The following is a 19487-nucleotide window of genomic DNA, read 5'->3' on the forward strand; positions in this document are numbered from 1 at the left end:
GATCACTGGCTCCATACATCCCCATCAACCCACCGCTCCTTTTACAAGGTCAAAGGTCACCTCACTCTGCGACCAAATACGAGTTCAACTGGAGTAAAGCCCAATGATTCCTGAACCGACTCTCTTACTGCGAACAAAAGCAAATGTATTCCTTCATCCGAGTCCTTTCCATTTTCAACACAGTATTTCTTAATCATTGTTTTGGGGGTAGAGTGAAATCTTTCTAAAGCCCCTTGTGATTCTGGATGGTATGTAGATGATGTAATTTGTTTTGCTCCCAGTTCATAAACTACCTGCTGGAATAACCCAGATGTAAAATTACTTCGTTGATCAGACTGGACTTCTTGAGGCAAATCGAATAAAGTAAAAAAAAACTCGTTAAGAGCCTTCGACACATTTTTAGCTTTAATATTTCTTAGAGGCATTGCCTCTGGGAATCTGGATGCAGTACACATAATAGTTAGCAGATACTGATGGCCAGCTTTTAGTCTTTGGCAATGGGCCAACACAATCCACTATAACTTTGGAAAACGGTTCACCAAATGCAGGTATAGGCTGGAGTGGGGCCACTGGGATGACCTGATTAGGTTTAGCCAAAACTTGACAAGTGTGACAAATCCCAGCATTAATTTCTGGTTTACCCTGGTTATCCCTGCTACTCTTTTCGAAACTCTTATTCAGGGTAAACATAACCTTATGAGTTAAAGCAAACTGATCTGCTAATCTAGTAGACTCCTGCATAGTGGCAGCATCATTTCCATCTAAATATGTCTTTATGTCATCAGGGACACACTTTTTGAATTCTTCAATTAAAACCAACTCTTTCAAGCTGTTAAAATCATCATTTACATTTTTATATGTGCACCAGTGGGCAATACACACAAATTTCTCATAAGCAAATTCCATATGTCTGGTTCACAGATTTCTTCAAATTTCTAAACTTTTGCCTGTATGTTTCTGGGACCAACTCATAAGCTTTGAGCACAGCCTGCTTCACTAGGTCATAATGTGTGGTGCGTGGCCATGTGGTTAAGGTGTTGAACTAGCGATCTGAAAGTCATAAGTTCGAGCCTCAGCCGAGGCAGCGTGTGTGTCCTTGAACAAAGCACTGAACCACACACAGCTCCTGCACATTTATAGCCCAGTGGCGATGATTGGGGCAGCATAAATAAATAAATAATAAGCTGCTTCAGCAACTGTCAAAGCAGAATAGGCTTGCTAAGCCTTCCCCTTAATTACACTTTGTAAGAGAATTTTCTTTCTGCTTTTCTGCCTCTCCAGCCTGAAACTGCCTCTGCCTTTCCGGAGCCTCCATCTTCAATTTCTCTAACTTGTACTGGAGCTCAAGCTCACTAGGTTTACTTTCAGGAAACACCTCCAATTCCTCCACTTTAAACACACCCTCAGATACATAATGCTCAGCTATTACACTCTGCACCTGTGCCCTCCTTATTGTCGATTTCACCTTAGCAAGTTTTAACGTTTTAGCAATACTCAATCCTTCTGGTGTCCTCTAATGCCTCAGAGGTTGACCCTTCCAGATATTTAACAAAATCCATTGCTACTGATTTTCCAGGCACAAATAAATCAATAGGGATTTCCAAATGATATCGATAATAAATAAATCCTTAAAAATGTTCATATCCCAGACACAGCCCCATTTTGTTACAAACCGTAACGCTTTAAAAATGAACCAGCAGCAACAGACTACTCCCAGTGGCCACACATTTTAATTCCACATCCCATTCCCATTCTGATATGTCTATCCATGGCCTCCTCTGTCAAAACGAATCCAAACTCAGGTTGGACGAACAACACCTTATATACCGGCTGGGTAGCCTCGAACCTGATGGCAGGAACATTGCCTTCTCTAACTTTCGTTAATGCCCCTCCTCCCCTTCTTACCCCATACCTGACATGTTTAGTTGTCTGCCTGTTCTCCATCTCCCTCTGGTGCTCCCCCCGCCTACTTATCTTCCTCACGAGGCCTCCCGTCCCATGATCCTTGCCCTTCTCCAGCTCTGTATCACATTCGCCAATCACCTTTCCAGCTCTCAGCTTCATCCCACCCCCTCAGGTCTTCTCTTATCATTTTGCATTTCACCCTCCCCCAACTACTTTCAAATCTCTTACTATCTTTCCTTTCAGTTAGTCCTGACAAAGGGTCTTGGCCCAAAACGTCGACAGTACTTCTTATAGACGCTGCCTGGTCTGCAGTGTTCCATCAGCATTTTGTGTGTGTTGTTTGAATTTCCAGCATCTGCAGATTTCCTCATGAGTGTTATGTGTATATATGTGTGTAAATATAACACCCAAACTATTGAGCTCAGGGCTTGGAGTCTTGACATGGTAAAGTATTAAAGTTCAGTTCAACTATGGAATATGTGATGAGAGAGAGATATTTGTAATCCAGGGTAAATGTTGAGAGAAGGCAATTATGTCGAATTCCACAGATTCCATGGTGGTAAAATGAGAGAACAGTTGCTGTAGATTTTATCCATTATCTTTACAAATGTACATTCAAATTATCACCAAAAGTTACTTGTTTTAAGGGGTATCATCTTCAAATGAATGACCACACCACAGCCAGGCAAGGGTTAACACATAAGTGGTCTCCACAGGATATCCCTAATCAGATCCACTCCTATGGATCAAATGAGGGGACAACCACACATTCAATGTATGGTGAATTGATAATTAACCCACCCTAATGGGCAAAGGAAACTTCTAAACAGTGACCCTTGGCCACTAGTTCCCTGGTTTCGATCCTTCCATTTTTCCTCCTTCGTCTCTGTCTGACTCTGAGTGTCTGTGTCCTCGGTTAAAACTAAACAAGCTGAGAGCGATGTAAACAAGCTGCAAGTAAGACTGATTCACCTTCTTAATCTCTCTCTCTTAAAATGACAGTCCACAGCAAACAAAACCCAGGGATTCATAACAATGGCCACTCCCCATTGCGAACTGACAGGTGTGCCAGTAGGTGCGATGACTGAGTGAATCTCTTCCCACATTCTGAGCAGGTGAACGGCTTCTCCCCAGTGTGAACTCGCTGATGACTCTGTAGGTGGGATGACTGAGTGAATCTCTTCCCACAGACAGAGCAGGTGAACGGCTTCTCCCCAGTGTGAACTCGCTGATGTCACTGTAGGCTGGATAACTCAGTGAATCCCTTTCTACAGTCGGAGCAGGTGAACGGTTTCTCCCCAGTGTGAACTCGCTGGTGACTCTGGAGGTGGGATGACTGAGTGAATCTCTTCCCACAGACTGAGCAGGTGAATGGCATCTCCCCAGTGTGAACTCGCTAATGTCTCTGTAGGCTGGATAACTCAGTGAATCCCTTCCCACAGTCTGAGCAGGTGAACTGCTTCTCCCCATTGTGAACTCGCTGGTGTTTCTGCAGGTCGGATGACTGAGTAAATCCTTTCCCACATTCTGAGCAGGTGAACGGCTTCTCCCCAGTGTGAACTCGTTGATGAATCTGTAGTTTGGATGACTGAGTGAATCTCTTCCCACATTCTGAGCAGGTGAACGGTTTCTCCCCAGTGTGAACTCGCTGATGACTCTGGAGGTGGGATGATTGAGTGAATCTCTTCCCACAGACTGAGCAGGTGAAAGGCTTCACCCCAGTGTGAACTCGCTGGTGTTTCTGCAGGGTAGAAGCGTCAGTGAATCTCTTCCCACATTCTGAACAGGTGAAAGGCTTCTCCCCAGTGTGAATTCGCTGGTGTCTCTGTAGGGTGTATGACTGAGTGAATCCCTTCCCACAGTCTGAGCAGGTGAACGGCTTCTCCCCAGTGTGAACTCGCTGATGTGTCTGTAGGGTGGATGACTGAGTGAATCCCTTTCCACAGACTGAGCAGGTGAATGGCTTCTCCCCAGTGTGAACTCGCTGATGTCTCTGTAGGCTGGATAACTCAGTGAATCCCTTCCCACAGTCTGAGCAGGTGAACGGCTTCTCCCCAGTGTGAACTCGCTGATGTCTCTGTAGGGTGGATAACTCAGTGAATCCCTTTCTACAGTCCGAGCAGGTGAACGGTTTCTCCCCAGTGTGAACTCGCTAATGTCTCTGTAGGCTGGATAACTCAGTGAATCACTTCCCACAGTCTGAGCAGGTAAACTGCTTCTCCCCAGTGTGAACTCGCTGGTGTTTCTGCAGGTCGGATGACTGAGTGAATCCCTTCCCACATTCTGAGCAGGTGAACGGCTTCTCCCCAGTGTGAACTCGTTGATGAATCTGTAGTTTGGATGACTGAGTGAATCTCTTCCCACATTCTGAGCAGGTGAACGGTTTCTCCCCAGTGTGAACTCGCTGATGACTCTGGAGGTGGGATGATTGAGTGAATCTCTTCCCACAGACTGAGCAGGTGAAAGGCTTCACCCCAGTGTGAACTCGCTGGTGTTTCTGCAGGGTAGAAGAGTCAGTGAATCGCTTCCCACATTCTGAACAGGTGAAAGGCTTCTCCCCAGTGTGAATTCGCTGGTGTCTCTGTAGGGTGTATGACTGAGTGAATCCCTTCCCACAGTCTGAGCAGGTGAACGGCTTCTCCCCAGTGTGAACTCGCTGATGTGTCTGTAGGGTGGATGACTGAGTGAATCCCTTTCCACAGACTGAGCAGGTGAATGGCTTCTCCCCAGTGTGAACTCGCTGATGTCTCTGTAGGCTGGATAACTCAGTGAATCCCTTCCCACAGTCTGAGCAGGTAAACTGCTTCTCCCCATTGTGAACTCGCTGGTGTTTCTGCAGGTCGGATGACTGAGTAAATCCTTTCCCACATTCTGAGCAGGTGAACGGCTTCTCCCCAGTGTGAACTCGTTGATGAATCTGTAGTTTGGATGACTGAGTGAATCTCTTCCCACATTCTGAGCAGGTGAACGGTTTCTCCCCAGTGTGAACTTGCTGATGACTCTGGTGGTGGGATGATTGAGTGAATCTCTTCCAACAGACTGAGCAGGTGAAAGGCTTCACCCCAGTGTGAACTCGCTGGTGTTTCTGCAGGGTAGAAGAGTCAGTGAATCTCTTCCCACATTCTGAACAGGTGAAAGGCTTCTCCCCAGTGTGAATTCGCTGGTGTCTCTGTAGGGTGTATGACTGAGTGAATCCCTTCCCACAGTCTGAGCAGGTGAACGGCTTCTCCCCAGTGTGAACTCGCTGATGTCTCTGTAGGCTGGATAACTCAGTGAATCCCTTCCCACAGTCTGAGCAGGTGAACGGCTTCTCCCCAGTGTGAACTTGCTGGTGTTTCTGCAGGTCGGATGACTGAGTAAATCCTTTCCCACATTCTGAACAGGTGAAAGGCTTCTCCCCAGTGTGAATTCGCTGGTGTCTCTGTAGGGTGTATGACTGAGTGAATCCCTTCCCACAGTCTGAGCATGTGAACGGCTTCTCCCCAGTGTGAACTCGCTGATGTGTCTGTAGGGTGGATGACTGAGTGAATCCCTTTCCACAGACTGAGCAGGTGAATGGCTTCTCCCCAGTGTGAACTCGCTGATGTCTCTGTAGGCTGGATAACTTAGTGAATCCCTTCCCACAGTCTGAGCAGGTGAACGGCTTCTCCCCAGTGTGAACTTGCTGGTGTCTCTGCAGGTCGGATGACTGAGTAAATCCTTTCCCACATTCTGAACAGGTGAAAGGCTTCTCCCCAGTGTGAATTCGCTGGTGTCTCTGTAGGGTGTATGACTGAGTGAATCCCTTCCCACAGTCTGAGCAGGTGAAAGGCTTCTCCCCAGTGTGAATTCGCTGGTGTCTCTGTAGGGTGTATGACTGAGTGAATCCCTTCCCAAAGTCTGAGCAGGTGAACGGCTTCTCCCCAGTGTGAACTCGCTGATGTGTCTGTAGGGTGGATGACTGAGTGAATCCCTTTCCACAGACTGAGCAGGTGAACGGCTTCTCCCCAGTGTGAACTCGCTGATGTCTCTGTAGGCTGGATAACTCAGTGAATCCCTTCCCACAGTCTGAGCAGGTGAACGGCTTCTCCCCAGTGTGAACTCGCAGGTGTTTCTGCAGGTCGGATGACTGAGTAAATCCTTTCCCACATTCTGAGCAGGTGAACGGCTTCTCCCCAGTGTGAACTCGTTGATGAATCTGTAGGTTCGATGACTGAGTAAATCTCTTCCCACATTCTGAGCAGGTGAACGGTTTCTCCCCAGTGTGAACTCGCTGATGACTCTGGAGGTGGGATGATTGAGTGAATCTCTTCCCACAGACTGAGCAGGTGAACGGCTTCACCCCAGTGTGAACTCGCTGGTGTTTCTGCAGGGTAGAAGAGTCAGTGAATCTCTTCCCACATTCTGAACAGGTGAAAGGCTTCTCCCCAGTGTGAATTCGCTGGTGTCTCTGTAGGGTGTATGACTGAGTGAATCCCTTCCCACAGTCTGAGCAGGTGAACGGCTTCTCCCCAGTGTGAACTCGCTGATGTGTCTGTAGGGTGGATGACTGAGTGAATCCCTTTCCACAGACTGAGCAGGTGAATGGCTTCTCCCCAGTGTGAACTCGCTGATGTCTCTGTAGGCTGGATAACTCAGTGAATCCCTTCCCACAGTCTGAGCAGGTGAACGGCCTCTCCCCACTGTGAACTTGCTGGTGTTTCTGCAGGTCGGATGACTGAGTAAATCCTTCCCCACATTCTGAGCAGGTGAATGGCTTCTCCCCAGTGTGAACTCGCTGATGTCTCCGTAGGCTGGATAACTCAGTGAATCCCTTCCCACAGTCTGAGCAGGTGAACGGCTTCTCCCCAGTGTGAACTTGCTGGTGTTTCTGCACGTCGGATGACTGAGTAAATCCTTTCCCACATTCTGAACAGGTGAACGGCTTCTCCCCAGTGTGAACTCGCTGATGAATCTGTAGGGTGGATGACTGAGTGAATCTCTTCCCACATTCTGAGCAGGTGAACGGCTTCACCCCAATGTGAACTCGGTGGTGTGTCTGCAGGGTAGAAGAGTCAGTGAATCTCTTCCCACATTCTGAACAGGTGAAAGGCTTCTCCCCAGTGTGAATTCGCTGGTGTTTCTGCAGGTCGGATGACTGAGTAAATCCATTCCCACATTCCGAGCAGGTGTACGGCCGCTCCCTGGTGTGAAATCGCTGGTGAGCCATTAGGTCAGATGACAGAGTGAATCCTTTCCCAGAAATTCAGCAGATGACCAGCCTCTGCCCGGTGTGGTGTGAACTGATTGGTGTGTTCACAGGTGGGAAGACCGACTGGACCCCTTCTCACACACAGAACAGGTGAATGGCCTTGCCCAGTGTGAACTTGCTGATGAACCTTCAACTGTGATAACCGAGTGAATCCATTCCCACTGAGCAGGAGAACGGCCTTTCTCCTGTGCAAAATGATTGTCTTGCCAGCTGGTCAAAAGATCGAGTGAATCCCTCCCCACAGTCTGAGCCGGAAGGATGGTCAATTGAATCCCTTGCTCCTTAAATATCTAGACAGTGACAACGAAACTGGTGTGCCCTGTTTGAGCATCCTGGAAATGAATTCCTTTTCGTTTTTAACCTGTAAAAAGATTTACAAAATCCATCAATATTACAGATGAGATTACTTGAGTTGCCAAGGTTTGATCTGGTATCACACTGTTACAGTGAGGTTCTACCCAAGTTGGACAGAGAAATCATCTCCTGACTGGGCAGAGTGCTGGTATCTGGAATGACCATCAATTCCCTGATGCTCTTCCTGTCTCTGTAAGAATGGGGCATTTCTGCCGTCTCCAATTTGTGACCTGGCTCAGTTTGACTCTCTCCATTGGTATTATTCCCTGTTCCTGCTGAGCTGCATGGGTGCCTGGCCCCATAGTAATTGAAACACTCTCACACAAATAGTATTTCTTGATGTGCAGCTGGGATCTTCTTTTATGTATTATTAACTTAAAGTGCCACAGTTTAAACGCCACATAAAAATTCCTGCTGAAATGACTGGTTGGTCCGCACAGCTGTTAAAAGGACTTAGAGTGAATTTTTGTATTATTTCAGGTTGTTGTCACAGTCATAGAAAATTTCAACACAGAAACAGGCTCTTTGGGCCATCTAGTTTGTGCTGAACTATTTCAACAACCCACTCCCACACCTCTACCATCTAGGTACCAACACAAATCTCTTAAATGTTGAAATCGAGCTCGCATGCACCACTTGTGATGGCTGCTCATTCCACACCCGGATGACCGTCTGTGTGAAGAAGTTTCCCCTCATGTTCACCTTAACATTTCACCTTTCACCCTTAACACATGGCCTCTGGTTGTCATCCCACCCAATCTTCGTGGAAAAAGCCAGCTTGCATTAACACTATCTGTGCCTCTCTATCACAATCAAATCTCCCCTCAATCTTCTGCATTCCAAGGAATAAAGTTCTGATTTGTTCAATCTTTCCTTATAACCCAAGTCCTCCAGACATGGCAACATCCTTGTGAATTTTCACTGAAATCTCTGAACTTCTTTTACATCTTTCCTGTAGGTAGGTGACCAAAACTGCACACAATACTTCAAATTAGGCCTCATCAATGTCTTCTAGAAGTCAACATAACATCCATCTATTGTTATCAGTACTTTGGTTCATGAAGGGCAATGGGCTGAAATCATTCTTTCCATTCCTATCAACCTGTTATACCACTTTTAGTGTATTAAGGACTTGTATTCCCAGGTCCCTTACTTCCACAACACTCCTCCATGCCCAACCAATCACTGTGAAAGACCTCCCTTGGTAGGTCATTCCAAAGTGCAACAACTCACACTGGTCTGCATTAAATTCCATTTTCCATTTCTAAAACCATTTTCCCACCTGGTCCAGATCACACTGCAAGCCATGATAGTCTTCTCGCAGTCCGATAAACCCCCAGTCTTGTTGTCATCCACAAATTTGCTGATCCAGTTAACCACACTATCATCCAGATTACTGATATAGATGACAAACAACAACAGATCCAGCTCTGATCCCTGTGGCACACCACTAGTCACAGGCCTCCAGTCAGAGAGGCAACCACCTGCTACCACACTCTGGCTTCTCCCAAAGACAGTGTCTCATCCGATTTACTGTCTCATCTTGAATGCTGAGTGACTGAACCTTCTTGACCAACCTCCCATATGAGACTTTGTCAAGTGCCTTGCTAAAGTCCATGTAGAGAACATCCACTGCCTTGTCTTCATCCACTCTCCTGATAACTTCCTCGAGAGACTCTATAAGATTGGTGAGAGCCATGCTGTCTATCCTTTATCAGTCCACACCTATCCAAATACTTACAGTATATACTTGGTTCCTGCACACACATTCCAATAACTTTCCCAGTTCTGATGTCGAGCTCACCAACGTATAATTTCCTAGTTCATTTTTACAGCCTTTCTTGAACAGCAGAACAACATTGTCTGTCCTCCAATCCTCCAGTACCTCACCTGTCACTAAGGATGATTTAAATATCTGTGCTTAGGCCCCGATAATTTCTGCACTTGTCTTCCGCAGGGTCCTAGTGAACAACTTGTCAGGCTCTGGGGATTGATCCACACTAATTTGCCTCAAGACATCAAACACCTCCACCTCTGTAATATGTACAGGGTCCATGAAGTTGATGCAGCTTTGCCTCACTTCTATAGACTCTGTGTCCATCCCCTGAGTAAATACGGATGCAAAAAAATTCTCTCCAAGTCTATGTTATCCCTTCATATGGATTACCATTCTGATCTTCCAGAGAATTAATTTTTTCCCTTGCAATCGTTTTGCTCTTAACATATCTGCACAATCCCTGAGAATTCTCCTTCATCTTGTCTGCTGGGGCAACCTCATGCCTTCTTTTATTTCTTTCATAAGAGTTCACTTGAATTTCCTGTATTTCATAAGTACCCCATTTGTTCCTATCTGCCTGTACCTGGTATGCACCTCCTTTTTATAGATCTGGGAGAGGAAAGCCAAAGGGGTGACAGAGCTGCATGGTGGGGGGGTGGGGGTAAGGGGGGGGGGGGGGGTTAAACTAAAGTTGCAGGGGGAATGGGAGCCTGAATAACAGAACAGATAGTGGAGAGGTTGTGGAGACAGATGTTGTTCAGGCCTCAGACAAAGTCAGGAATGAAAAAGTTGAGCATGGTGCAGTGAATATGCTGAGCCCTGTATATTTCAATACAAGGAGCAGCGTAGGAAAGGTGGATGTGTTCAGGGCATGGATCAACACCTGGAATTATGATACTAGGATCTGGTAACTGTGGATTGGGACAGGCTGCTTTATGGCAAAGGTGTGCTTGGTAAATGGGAGACCTTCAAAGCAAAATTTTAAAAGTACAGAGCGGGTATGTCAGAATAAAAGGTAAAGATAGAAACTGTTGGGAAACTTGGATTGCAAGAGATATTGAGACCATGGTAAAGCACAAAATGGAATTGCATAACAGGGATAGGCAGTCAGTTTCTTATGGAGTATAAGAAATGCAAGAGAACACATAAGAAATGAATCAGGATGGCTAAAATATGGCATGAGGTTGCTGTCACAGAAAAGGTGAAGGATAATCCTCAGGGATTCTAGTGATAGATTAAGAGCAAAAGGATTGCAAGGCACAAAGTTGGTCCTCTGGAAGACCAGAATGACAATCCATGTGTGGAACCAAAGCAGATGGGGGAGATCTTAAATATTTTTCCATCTCTATTTACTCAGGAGATGGACAAAGGATCTATGAGAGTGTGGAAAAGCGGCATTAACCATTTCAACCCTGGGAAAAAAAAAACACTCCTCTGGCCACTCACACGCTCAATACCCCTCATCATTTTATACACCAAAAAATGTCTCTAAATATAAACAAGGAAATTATACATTGCACAATCTACTTTCCACGATTCAGTACATTTACACAGACAGGTGTGTAAAAAGGGCCCAAAGAATATCAGGGACAAACAGGCCCAATTCACCACAACCACAAACTGTTCCTGCTGCTACCATCCAGGAAACGGTACCACAGCAAAAGGACCAACAGGCTCCGGGACATCATCTTCTACCAGGCCATCAGACTGATTAATTCCTGCTGATACAATTGCATTTTGATGTTATATTGACTGTCCTTTGTACAAACTATCTATATAAGTTACTATAAATTACACATTGCACATTTACATGGAGATGTAAGGAAAATATTTCTACTCCTCATGTTTATGAAATATGTATCTAATAAAGTCAATTCAATTCACCCTCTCCACTATCTGTTCTGTCATTCTGGCTCCCATTCCCCCTACAACTTATTTTAACCACATCACCCCCCTCCCCTGCTCACTACCACTAGCAAGCCTTACCACTAGGATATTCGTCCCCTCTTGTTCTGTTCCTCTAACTAACGAATCCCCTATCAGCCTTTTGACTTTCCTCTGCCAGGTAATTCCCCCCAACAGCTTCTAAAGTGGTCCACCTTTTGTTGTGGGGGATGGCCACTAGAGTACTCTGTGATGGATATTTAACCTCATTCCCCTTCCTGACTCTCACCCAGTTTCCTGTGTCCTGCACCTTGGGAGTAACTCACCTTTCTTCATGTCATATCTATCACCCCCTCCAACTGCTGGATGATCTGGAATTCACCCATTTCAAGTTGCAGCTCATTGAAGTGCAGGGTTACAAGCTGCACATCTTGTAGGTGAGGGCATCAGGGACACTGGAAGTCTCCCCTCCTTCCCTCCAATCCCCTCTAATTTGTAATAATCTCCCCTCTAATTTGTAATGACCAGTGTGCAGATAAATTTTGTACTGTGCATTTTTTACCCAGTGACAATATGTGCACAGTGACACACTAGCAAATCACGGTCAATAGGAACTTTGATCTCCTCTGGGTTCGATCCAGTTCATCTGCACTCTCACACAACCTATGTAGCAGGCCTGTAACGGGTAATGAAGGATTTTCTCACCAAAGCTTTTGCACATTGTCCATATGTGGTTTCCTTGCTAAATTACACTTTAAAAAGTCAGATTTCCAAATATCACTCCACTTCTTCCCACTTGCAAATTCTCCAGCAACTTTTGCATCACCAAAATGCAAACAGGCATCACTAGTTTCTCTAGTTTCTGTATTCTACATAAATATTCCCCCTGAACCCCCCCCCCCCCCACCACCATGACTGACGGTGGTGAACTCAGTGAATGCTAAGCCAATGAATATGAAGGGAAGGGCAATAGTCTGTCTCACTGGAGTCTGGCACATTTGTGATCTGAAAGCTACTTGTTGCCCAGGGCAAAGGTGTTTGATATCATTACGTACCCAGAGAGAATGGGACAAAACATGTTCTCACCGGTAGAAAAGTCCAGAGCAAGAGGAGGTAGAGGAAGTAACACACACAAAATACTGGAGGAGCTCAGCAGGCCAGGCAGCATCTACGGAAAAGAGTACTAATGCCGATTTTCTCAACTGCTGATGTAAAAGATTTTCTTCCCTTTCTCCCAGTTCCTAATCCTTGCATTTAGACAGCTGGAGCTCAGCTCTGTCCGAGAGATCCATCGGTTCCCATTCCCTCATCAGCCGGAAGCTCCCCGGGGCCCGTGTACGGATCGTGGGCTTGAGAGAGAGGGAAGAGGGCAGGACTGTCCCGGGGTTGCGGACTATGATGTCCGGGTTTCACAGGAATTATCCCGAAGTCGGTTTTTAAGATAAAAACACAGAGAATCGCTCTTACCGGCAGCCGACATTTTCAAGGCCTTCTGTGCACTGCGCGCATGCGTGATACTCGGGGACGTCCTCAGCCTGACGCCTGCGCAGTTCATTGGCGCTTCAGCGCCGGCGAAATTCTTAACGCATTGCCCTATGGGTAATCACGGTGCCATTAAACATTTCTGCAAGCACCGGTTCAATGTCCATACCTCATTTTTTTTATAATGTGTATAGAAAATTCTGCAGCTGCTTTAACGCAGAAAGCGGCTCCCATAAGCAATATACTCAATATCAACGTGTATCTAATGCCAAAGTAAAATGCAGATATAAAACACAGGAGATTCTGCATTTGCTGGAAATACAGAGACACACGCACACAAAACGCTGGAGGAACTCTGCAATTCAGAGAGCAAGTAAGCAGCGGAGTACACAGGCTAGGCATGCTGAAGGGGCTCTGTCTAAACGTTTTCTATTTATTCCTCTCAAAATTTCTGCCTGGTCTGTTGATTTCCACCTGTGTTTTGCAGAAATTAACCACCTTTTTTTTTTCGATCAACCGGTTTCCAAATGCTTCTAATCTTTCACTTTTGACCACATCCTGCTGGACTTATTCGTCCTCCTCCTCTGGACCCCATCTCTCTCTGGAGCCCCTGACTCAGGCTGGCAAATCTTCGGTTTCTGACTCTGCACCATCGAAGATTCACTCGCTAGTCTGCTGTCAGACTTTAGAGGTGCATTGTGTTACGAGACCGCAGGTTCGTTTACTGTGAGTGTCGCTTTAAGTGCCTGAGTGAGGCGGCGCTGTGACGTCAGACACAAGCTGCCGCAGCCTGAGGGAGCGGGAGCGGGAGAGGGAGACAAGCTGTTGGAACTTCAGCGTGTGACTGCTATAGGCTGCAACTCTTCTATGCCCAAAAGGTTGGGTTGATCTGATCATCGGCACGCAGTGCACAACGGATGTGTGACTGTCACTTCGTATCATCCATATGTGTGGATTTGCTGGAGTATCCTGTGGTATCACTTTTGTTGGCCCTTACCCGGAATCGGGGTGTTCCGTGGTAACCACTTGAAGACGATATTCCTGTGACTGTCACCTGGTGATATTTCTAAGCGGATTTCGGAACTAATCGACGGATAAGATCTTCGGCGACTGTTATTTCGTTTACCCAGCGTGGAATGTGTGTGGAATTCTTCGTAATTGCCTTCTCTCTACATTTTCGTGTGGATTTACAAATCTCTCCTCTCTCTCACTTATTCCGTGGATTACTGAACTTTTCCACTTTACCATCTGAAGACTTTAAGCATTGTTTCCCAAGCTTGATGGTTTGGGAGCTATATATACGCATAACACTGTTAACTTCTGTTTATTTCCTTTAATCTTTTATATTTGGAGTAGATACTGTTACGTACCCCGTGACAGGTCAAAGAACCAGCAGAAATAGAAAACACCGTGGAGTCTGGTATTGCTATAAACTAATGCTATTTATTAGTAACTACGCGATACAGCAATATTAATGCAGATATATCAAACAGGTTGGCAATGATTATATGTGTGTGTGTGTGTGTGTGTGTGTGTGTGTGTGTGTGTGTGTGTGTGTGTGTGTGTGGTGTGTGTGTGTGTGTGTGTGTGTGTGTGTGTGTGTGTGTTTGTGTGTGTGTGTGTGTGTGTGGAAATAGGAAAGCCAAGCTTCTTCACGCCTCGGGGTGAATGGATACCGTCTTACGGTGATGAGTGAAGTTCGGTTCAGTTCGTGGGATTGAGTCGAGTAGTGATGGAGAGAGACAAAGAGTTTTGAGTCTTCAGGTAAGCTGACGCCGTCGATAGTCCCGTCGTCCTCCGAAATCCTTTGGAAGTCACCGACGGTGACACTACAAACGGGACCGTTCTTCTGTGGTGGAGTTATTAACCCAGGCGAGGGATGGACACACGAATAACTCCCCACCGGTCACAGACTTTTCACACTGCGAGAGCCACTGATCGATGCTCTTGATCGATCCTCCAAAACCCACCTTTTTCTGTGGACACAACAAAGCTCATTCAGTGTCCAAAAACCATGTGTCTGGAGGTCTATCAGCGGACCTCCTACTTATCTCACCGTGCTGAGCCCCCAGCTGTCCATCAAACAGTTCCTCCCTTCTCTCTCTGTAACACAGAAGCTGACAGTGTCCTTGTAAAAGTGTAAACAAGCTTGCAGAGAAACCATCTCTCTCTCTCTCTCTCTCTCTCTCTCTCTCTCTCTCTCTCTCTCTCTCTCTCCTCTCTCTCTCTCTCTCTCTCTCTCTCTCTCTCTCCCCCCCCCCCCCCCCACTCTCTCTCTCTCCAACAAAGTGTTCGGTGTTGAACAACAACTCCCTCTCTCTTTTCAAAAACACACTTCATAGGGGTAATTCAGGACCCGGTCACAATACTAATAAAGATAGTGGTTTTGACATCGAAACGAGACTCCGTTAGTGATCTTTTGCTGCTGGTACGTAACAATTGCAACAACCCAGCTGTCTGAGGCACAGTCCTTTAAAATTGGTGAAAATGACCCAAAACGTTGAAAAGAGCAGGGAAGAAGGAGTTTAACCAACTTCATCCAGAGCCCTGAAGAACGTCACAACCACAGTGAGCTCATCGTCTTATTCAACCCGGAGAAAATCATGCAGGGAATTCATGCAGGTGTATAAGATGATGAGAGGCATTGGTCGTGTGGATAGACAGAGGCTTTTTCCCAGGGCTGAAACGCTAACACGAGGGGGAATAGGTTTAAGCTGCTTGGAAGTAGGTACAGAGGAGATGTCAGAGCTAAGTTTTTATAAGCAAAGAGTGGTGTGTGTGTGGAATGCATTGCCAGCGACGGTGGTAGAGGCGGATACAATAGGGTCTTTTAAGAGACTCTTAGATAGGTACATGGAGCTTAGGAAAATAGGTGGCTATGCGGTAGGGTAATTCTAAGCAGTTTCTCGAGTAAGTTACATGGTCGGTACAACATTGTGGGCCAAAGCATCGGTAATGTGTTGTAGATTTCTATGATTCTATGAAATTGAAGAGAAATCTCCTATCCCACGAAGTGCTGACTAGTTGCAACGTGTCGTCTCAGGGAGAGTGAGAGGGGAACGGCAGGGATAGATTTTCATATACTGATATGGAACAGAAACATGGGCAGGGACCAATGGGCCGAGTGGCCTCTCAAGCGAGACACGGGATTTGATACAAACTGATTTACCTTTCACAGATCCACAATATTAAACGCCAGTCTAGTTTAAGGCTAACATCAGCAGAACAGACTCCTCCAATGCTCAGTGACCAGGGTTCAGTCCTGGGTGCGATGAGCAGCCGCAAGAACTGCAGAATCTGACAGTAACAGTCCCTCATGAACCTGCAGCTGCCTTCAGTTACTGTGATGGTTAAACATTTAACACGGAGCTGATTTGAACTTCCTCCCTGATGTGAAGTTGCTGGTGTTGCAGCAGCTGGGATGATTGAGTAAAACTCTTTGCTCACTCCGGACAGAAATGTGGCCTCTATTTATTGTGAACTTACCGGAGCATCACAAGGTGGGTTAACTGAATGAGTCTCTTCGCACACACGGAGCAGGTGAACAGCCGGTTCCCAGAGCGAAGCTGTTGGTGTATCTGCGATGGCTGACTGAATCCCTTCCAAAATGAGAGCCAGTGAATGACATCACACTGCTATAACGTCATGGTGATGTATCCAATCAGGTCACGGACATGGACACGTGTTCGGGCTCTCCTTGTAGCAAGAGGGAGCGTTGTCTTCTCCAGCATCTCCGCCTCCACGTTTGAGGATCGGCGGCATTCAAGCGCTGGTGAACTGACAGATACAGCAGAACTAACGTGTTGTTGTGTTTGTGATTCCCGTACACAAATCCTTTGAATTTTCTACACTGTTGAAAGTTTACAAAACACTTCAGTGGGTAAAGGACAATAGGTCAGCTGAGATAATTTTAATCTTCATGGTGCCTTCTGATAAAAACACAGTCACAACTCAAAACAACTTAGAGGAACAAGATTTCATCTTCTAACTGGCCACAGTTCCGGAATCAGGCACAATATCAAACTCTCTGCTTCCCTCTCTGTATCAAAATGGATCATTCCTCCCTTCATCAGTCTGTAACTTGGCTCAGTTTGTCTGTCTCCTTCGCAATCTGAGCATGCGCCACACACCCACTGAGATCACATTTTATTTACACGGCTGTGACTAGAGACTTTCTGATTATTATGTTCCTCCTGGCATTTGACGGTGGTAAACTCAGAGTCAGCAATGGTATTGAACATCGGGAGTAGGTGACTAGGCTTTTTCGTTGGAGATCGATAAACTGCCGGTAGTGTGTGTCTGGATGAGTGGGTCGTTTTCAGACTGGAAGGAGCTAGAGTTTGGAGTACCCCAGAGATCAGTCCCTGACCACAGTTGTTCACGGTTTAATGTCCTGGCGGAGGCAGCGAGATGTGAGATGCCCCAGTCTGCTGGTGACGCAGAAAGAGTGGAGTTGGGGGAGGGGAGGCTATTCACATGCAAGTTCGTAGCTTTGCAATCAGTACATAGTGCACTGTGGGGCTGCAGTGGCGGGTTCCAATCTGCTAATTAGATTTGCTGACGGCACTACATTAATCGACCGAATCCCAAATAACGAGGGAGCGTATAGAGAAGTCATCACCCCGACACAGTGGTGTCAAGAAAACAACCTCTCCCTCATTGTGACAAAAACAAAGGAGCTGGTTGTGGATTACAGGAGGAATGGAGACAGGGACCAAATTCAACATTTCCAAGTCTGTTATTCACACAAATGCACATTTTAATATTGATCATGACACAATGTATTTTAAATATCGTCAATGACATAAAACATATTTACAGATTGTTACTGATAGAGAATCGTATAAATTGTGTTTCGTGTGTTATCTAAATGTACTTACCTGTGATGCTGCCACAAGTCAGTGTTTCTCTGTCCCTGTACCTTCCCGTACTTGTGCACTTGGCAATAAGTTCAACGGACCTGAGAAATCTCAGTGAGATTTGATTAGTGATGATCATCTTGGCAGCTCGCTAGGTCGAATGTATGCGACAGTACACTGTTAAATGCAAAACCCTGAACAGTGTTGATGATCAGAGGGATCTTAGACTCCAAGTTCTTCGCTCCCTGAAAGAGACTACACAGATTGATCGGGTGGTTAAGAAGGCAAATGGCATGGTTGTCTTTAGTAGTTGAAGCATTGAGTTCAAAAGTCGGGAAGTTGTGTTGCAGCTGTTACGAGCCTGCGGTCGTACTGTGACTGTTTCTTTAAAAGCGCCGGCGTGAGGAGGCGGGACTATGACGTCAGTCACAGGCTGACAGCGCTGACTGTGGACTGAACCATCAGAGAGAGAGAGCGATCTGCAGACAGGCAGTCGGCCAGTCTAAATTGAGAGAGTGAGAGCAGCTTCAGTTAGTCGCAGCTGAGGCTTGGAACTCTCCTGTGCCCACAAGAGTGGGTTGATCATCGGTACACGGATCCACAACGAATGTGTGTGACTTCGTATAATCCATAGGAGTGGATTGTGGAATATCTTGTGTTAACCCTTACCTGGGTATGTTGTGTGGTAACCCCTGGAAGACGGTATTCCTGTGACAGGTCACTTTCGCTGATAACTCGTATGTGGACAAATTCAACGGATAAGAACTTCGTCGACGGTTATTTTGAAGTAACGGCCTTTTCTCTATGTTTCACCCTGGATTACAAATATCTCTCTCCCGTCCTTTATTCCGTGAATTACTGAACTTTCCTGCTTTACCATATCAAGACTCTGAGCTTTGTTCCCTCAGGCTCGTTAGTCTGGGATTATATTTACACATATATGCACATACCACTGTAAACTTCCCTTTACTTCGTTAAGTTACTATATTATAAGTAGATACTAATAAAGAAAGTGGTTTTAACATCAAAACCAGACTCCAGTGTGAACCCTATTGCTGCTGGTTCGTTTCTAAAACGTTACAGTTCGTAACACAGTTTTATAAAACTAGTTAGACCACATCTGGAGTGTTTCATACAGTTCTGGTCGCCCCCATTCTCGGAAGGATGTCGGGGCTTTGGACAGGGCGCAGAAGAGGTTTACCAGGACACTGCCTGGATTAGAGGGCATGAGCTATAACGAAAGGCTGGACAACAGTTCAGTTCAGTTCAGAAATGAAAACAGTTCAGTTTCCTTCGGTGGTTCCAGAGCAGAAACTCAGTCTGTCTAACATTGCCGCAGAATTAAAATGGGGAATTTGTTTATTATCATCATGTACTGAGCTACGGTGATAACTTTGCCTGACGTACCATCCACACAGATCGATACATTAGAACAGTCCATTGAGCTGATATACGACAGAACAATAACTGTAACAAAGCATTCTGGCTGCAGAGAAAGTGCAGTGCAGATAGACGTATGGTGCAGGGTCACGTCGAGTTACATTGTGAGGCCGAGTCCATTTTATCATTCATTTGGCTTATAAACACAGACAGGAAGCCGCCCTTGAGCTTGTCATTACTAATAACTGCAGCTCTTCTTTTTTCCTCACTTTCTCGTGGCACTAGACAGGGATGTCCTTTAAGCCCTTTATTGTTTAATCTTGTATTGGAGCCTTTAGCTATAACACTCCGTGAAGCTAAAAATATTTATGGTATCTCTATGAATAGAACCATACATAAGATCTCTCTTTATGTGGATGATCTTTTGATTTTATTTCAAGTCTTGAGGAATCAATTCCTAATCTTTTGGAAGCACTTAAAGATTTTGGTAAATTTTCAGGATATAAACTTAACTTTAAAAAAAGTGAATTGTTTCCATTAAATGTCCCTGTTATTATATATGATGATATTCCTTTTAGAATTGTTCATACATTTAGATATTTAGGTATTATAATTA

At 45.7% G+C, this 19487-nt stretch overlaps 1 pseudogene; it reads right to left on the reverse strand.

Moving 5' to 3' along the window:
- Nucleotides 1-2727: 2727 nt before the first annotated feature.
- LOC140721557 (uncharacterized) lies at nt 2728-12671 on the reverse strand (annotated as a pseudogene).
- Between the last annotated feature and the right edge of the window lie 6816 nt (nt 12672-19487).

Source organism: Hemitrygon akajei, unplaced genomic scaffold (genome assembly GCF_048418815.1).
Source record: "Hemitrygon akajei unplaced genomic scaffold, sHemAka1.3 Scf000057, whole genome shotgun sequence".
NCBI classification, from domain to species: domain Eukaryota; kingdom Metazoa; phylum Chordata; class Chondrichthyes; order Myliobatiformes; family Dasyatidae; genus Hemitrygon; species Hemitrygon akajei.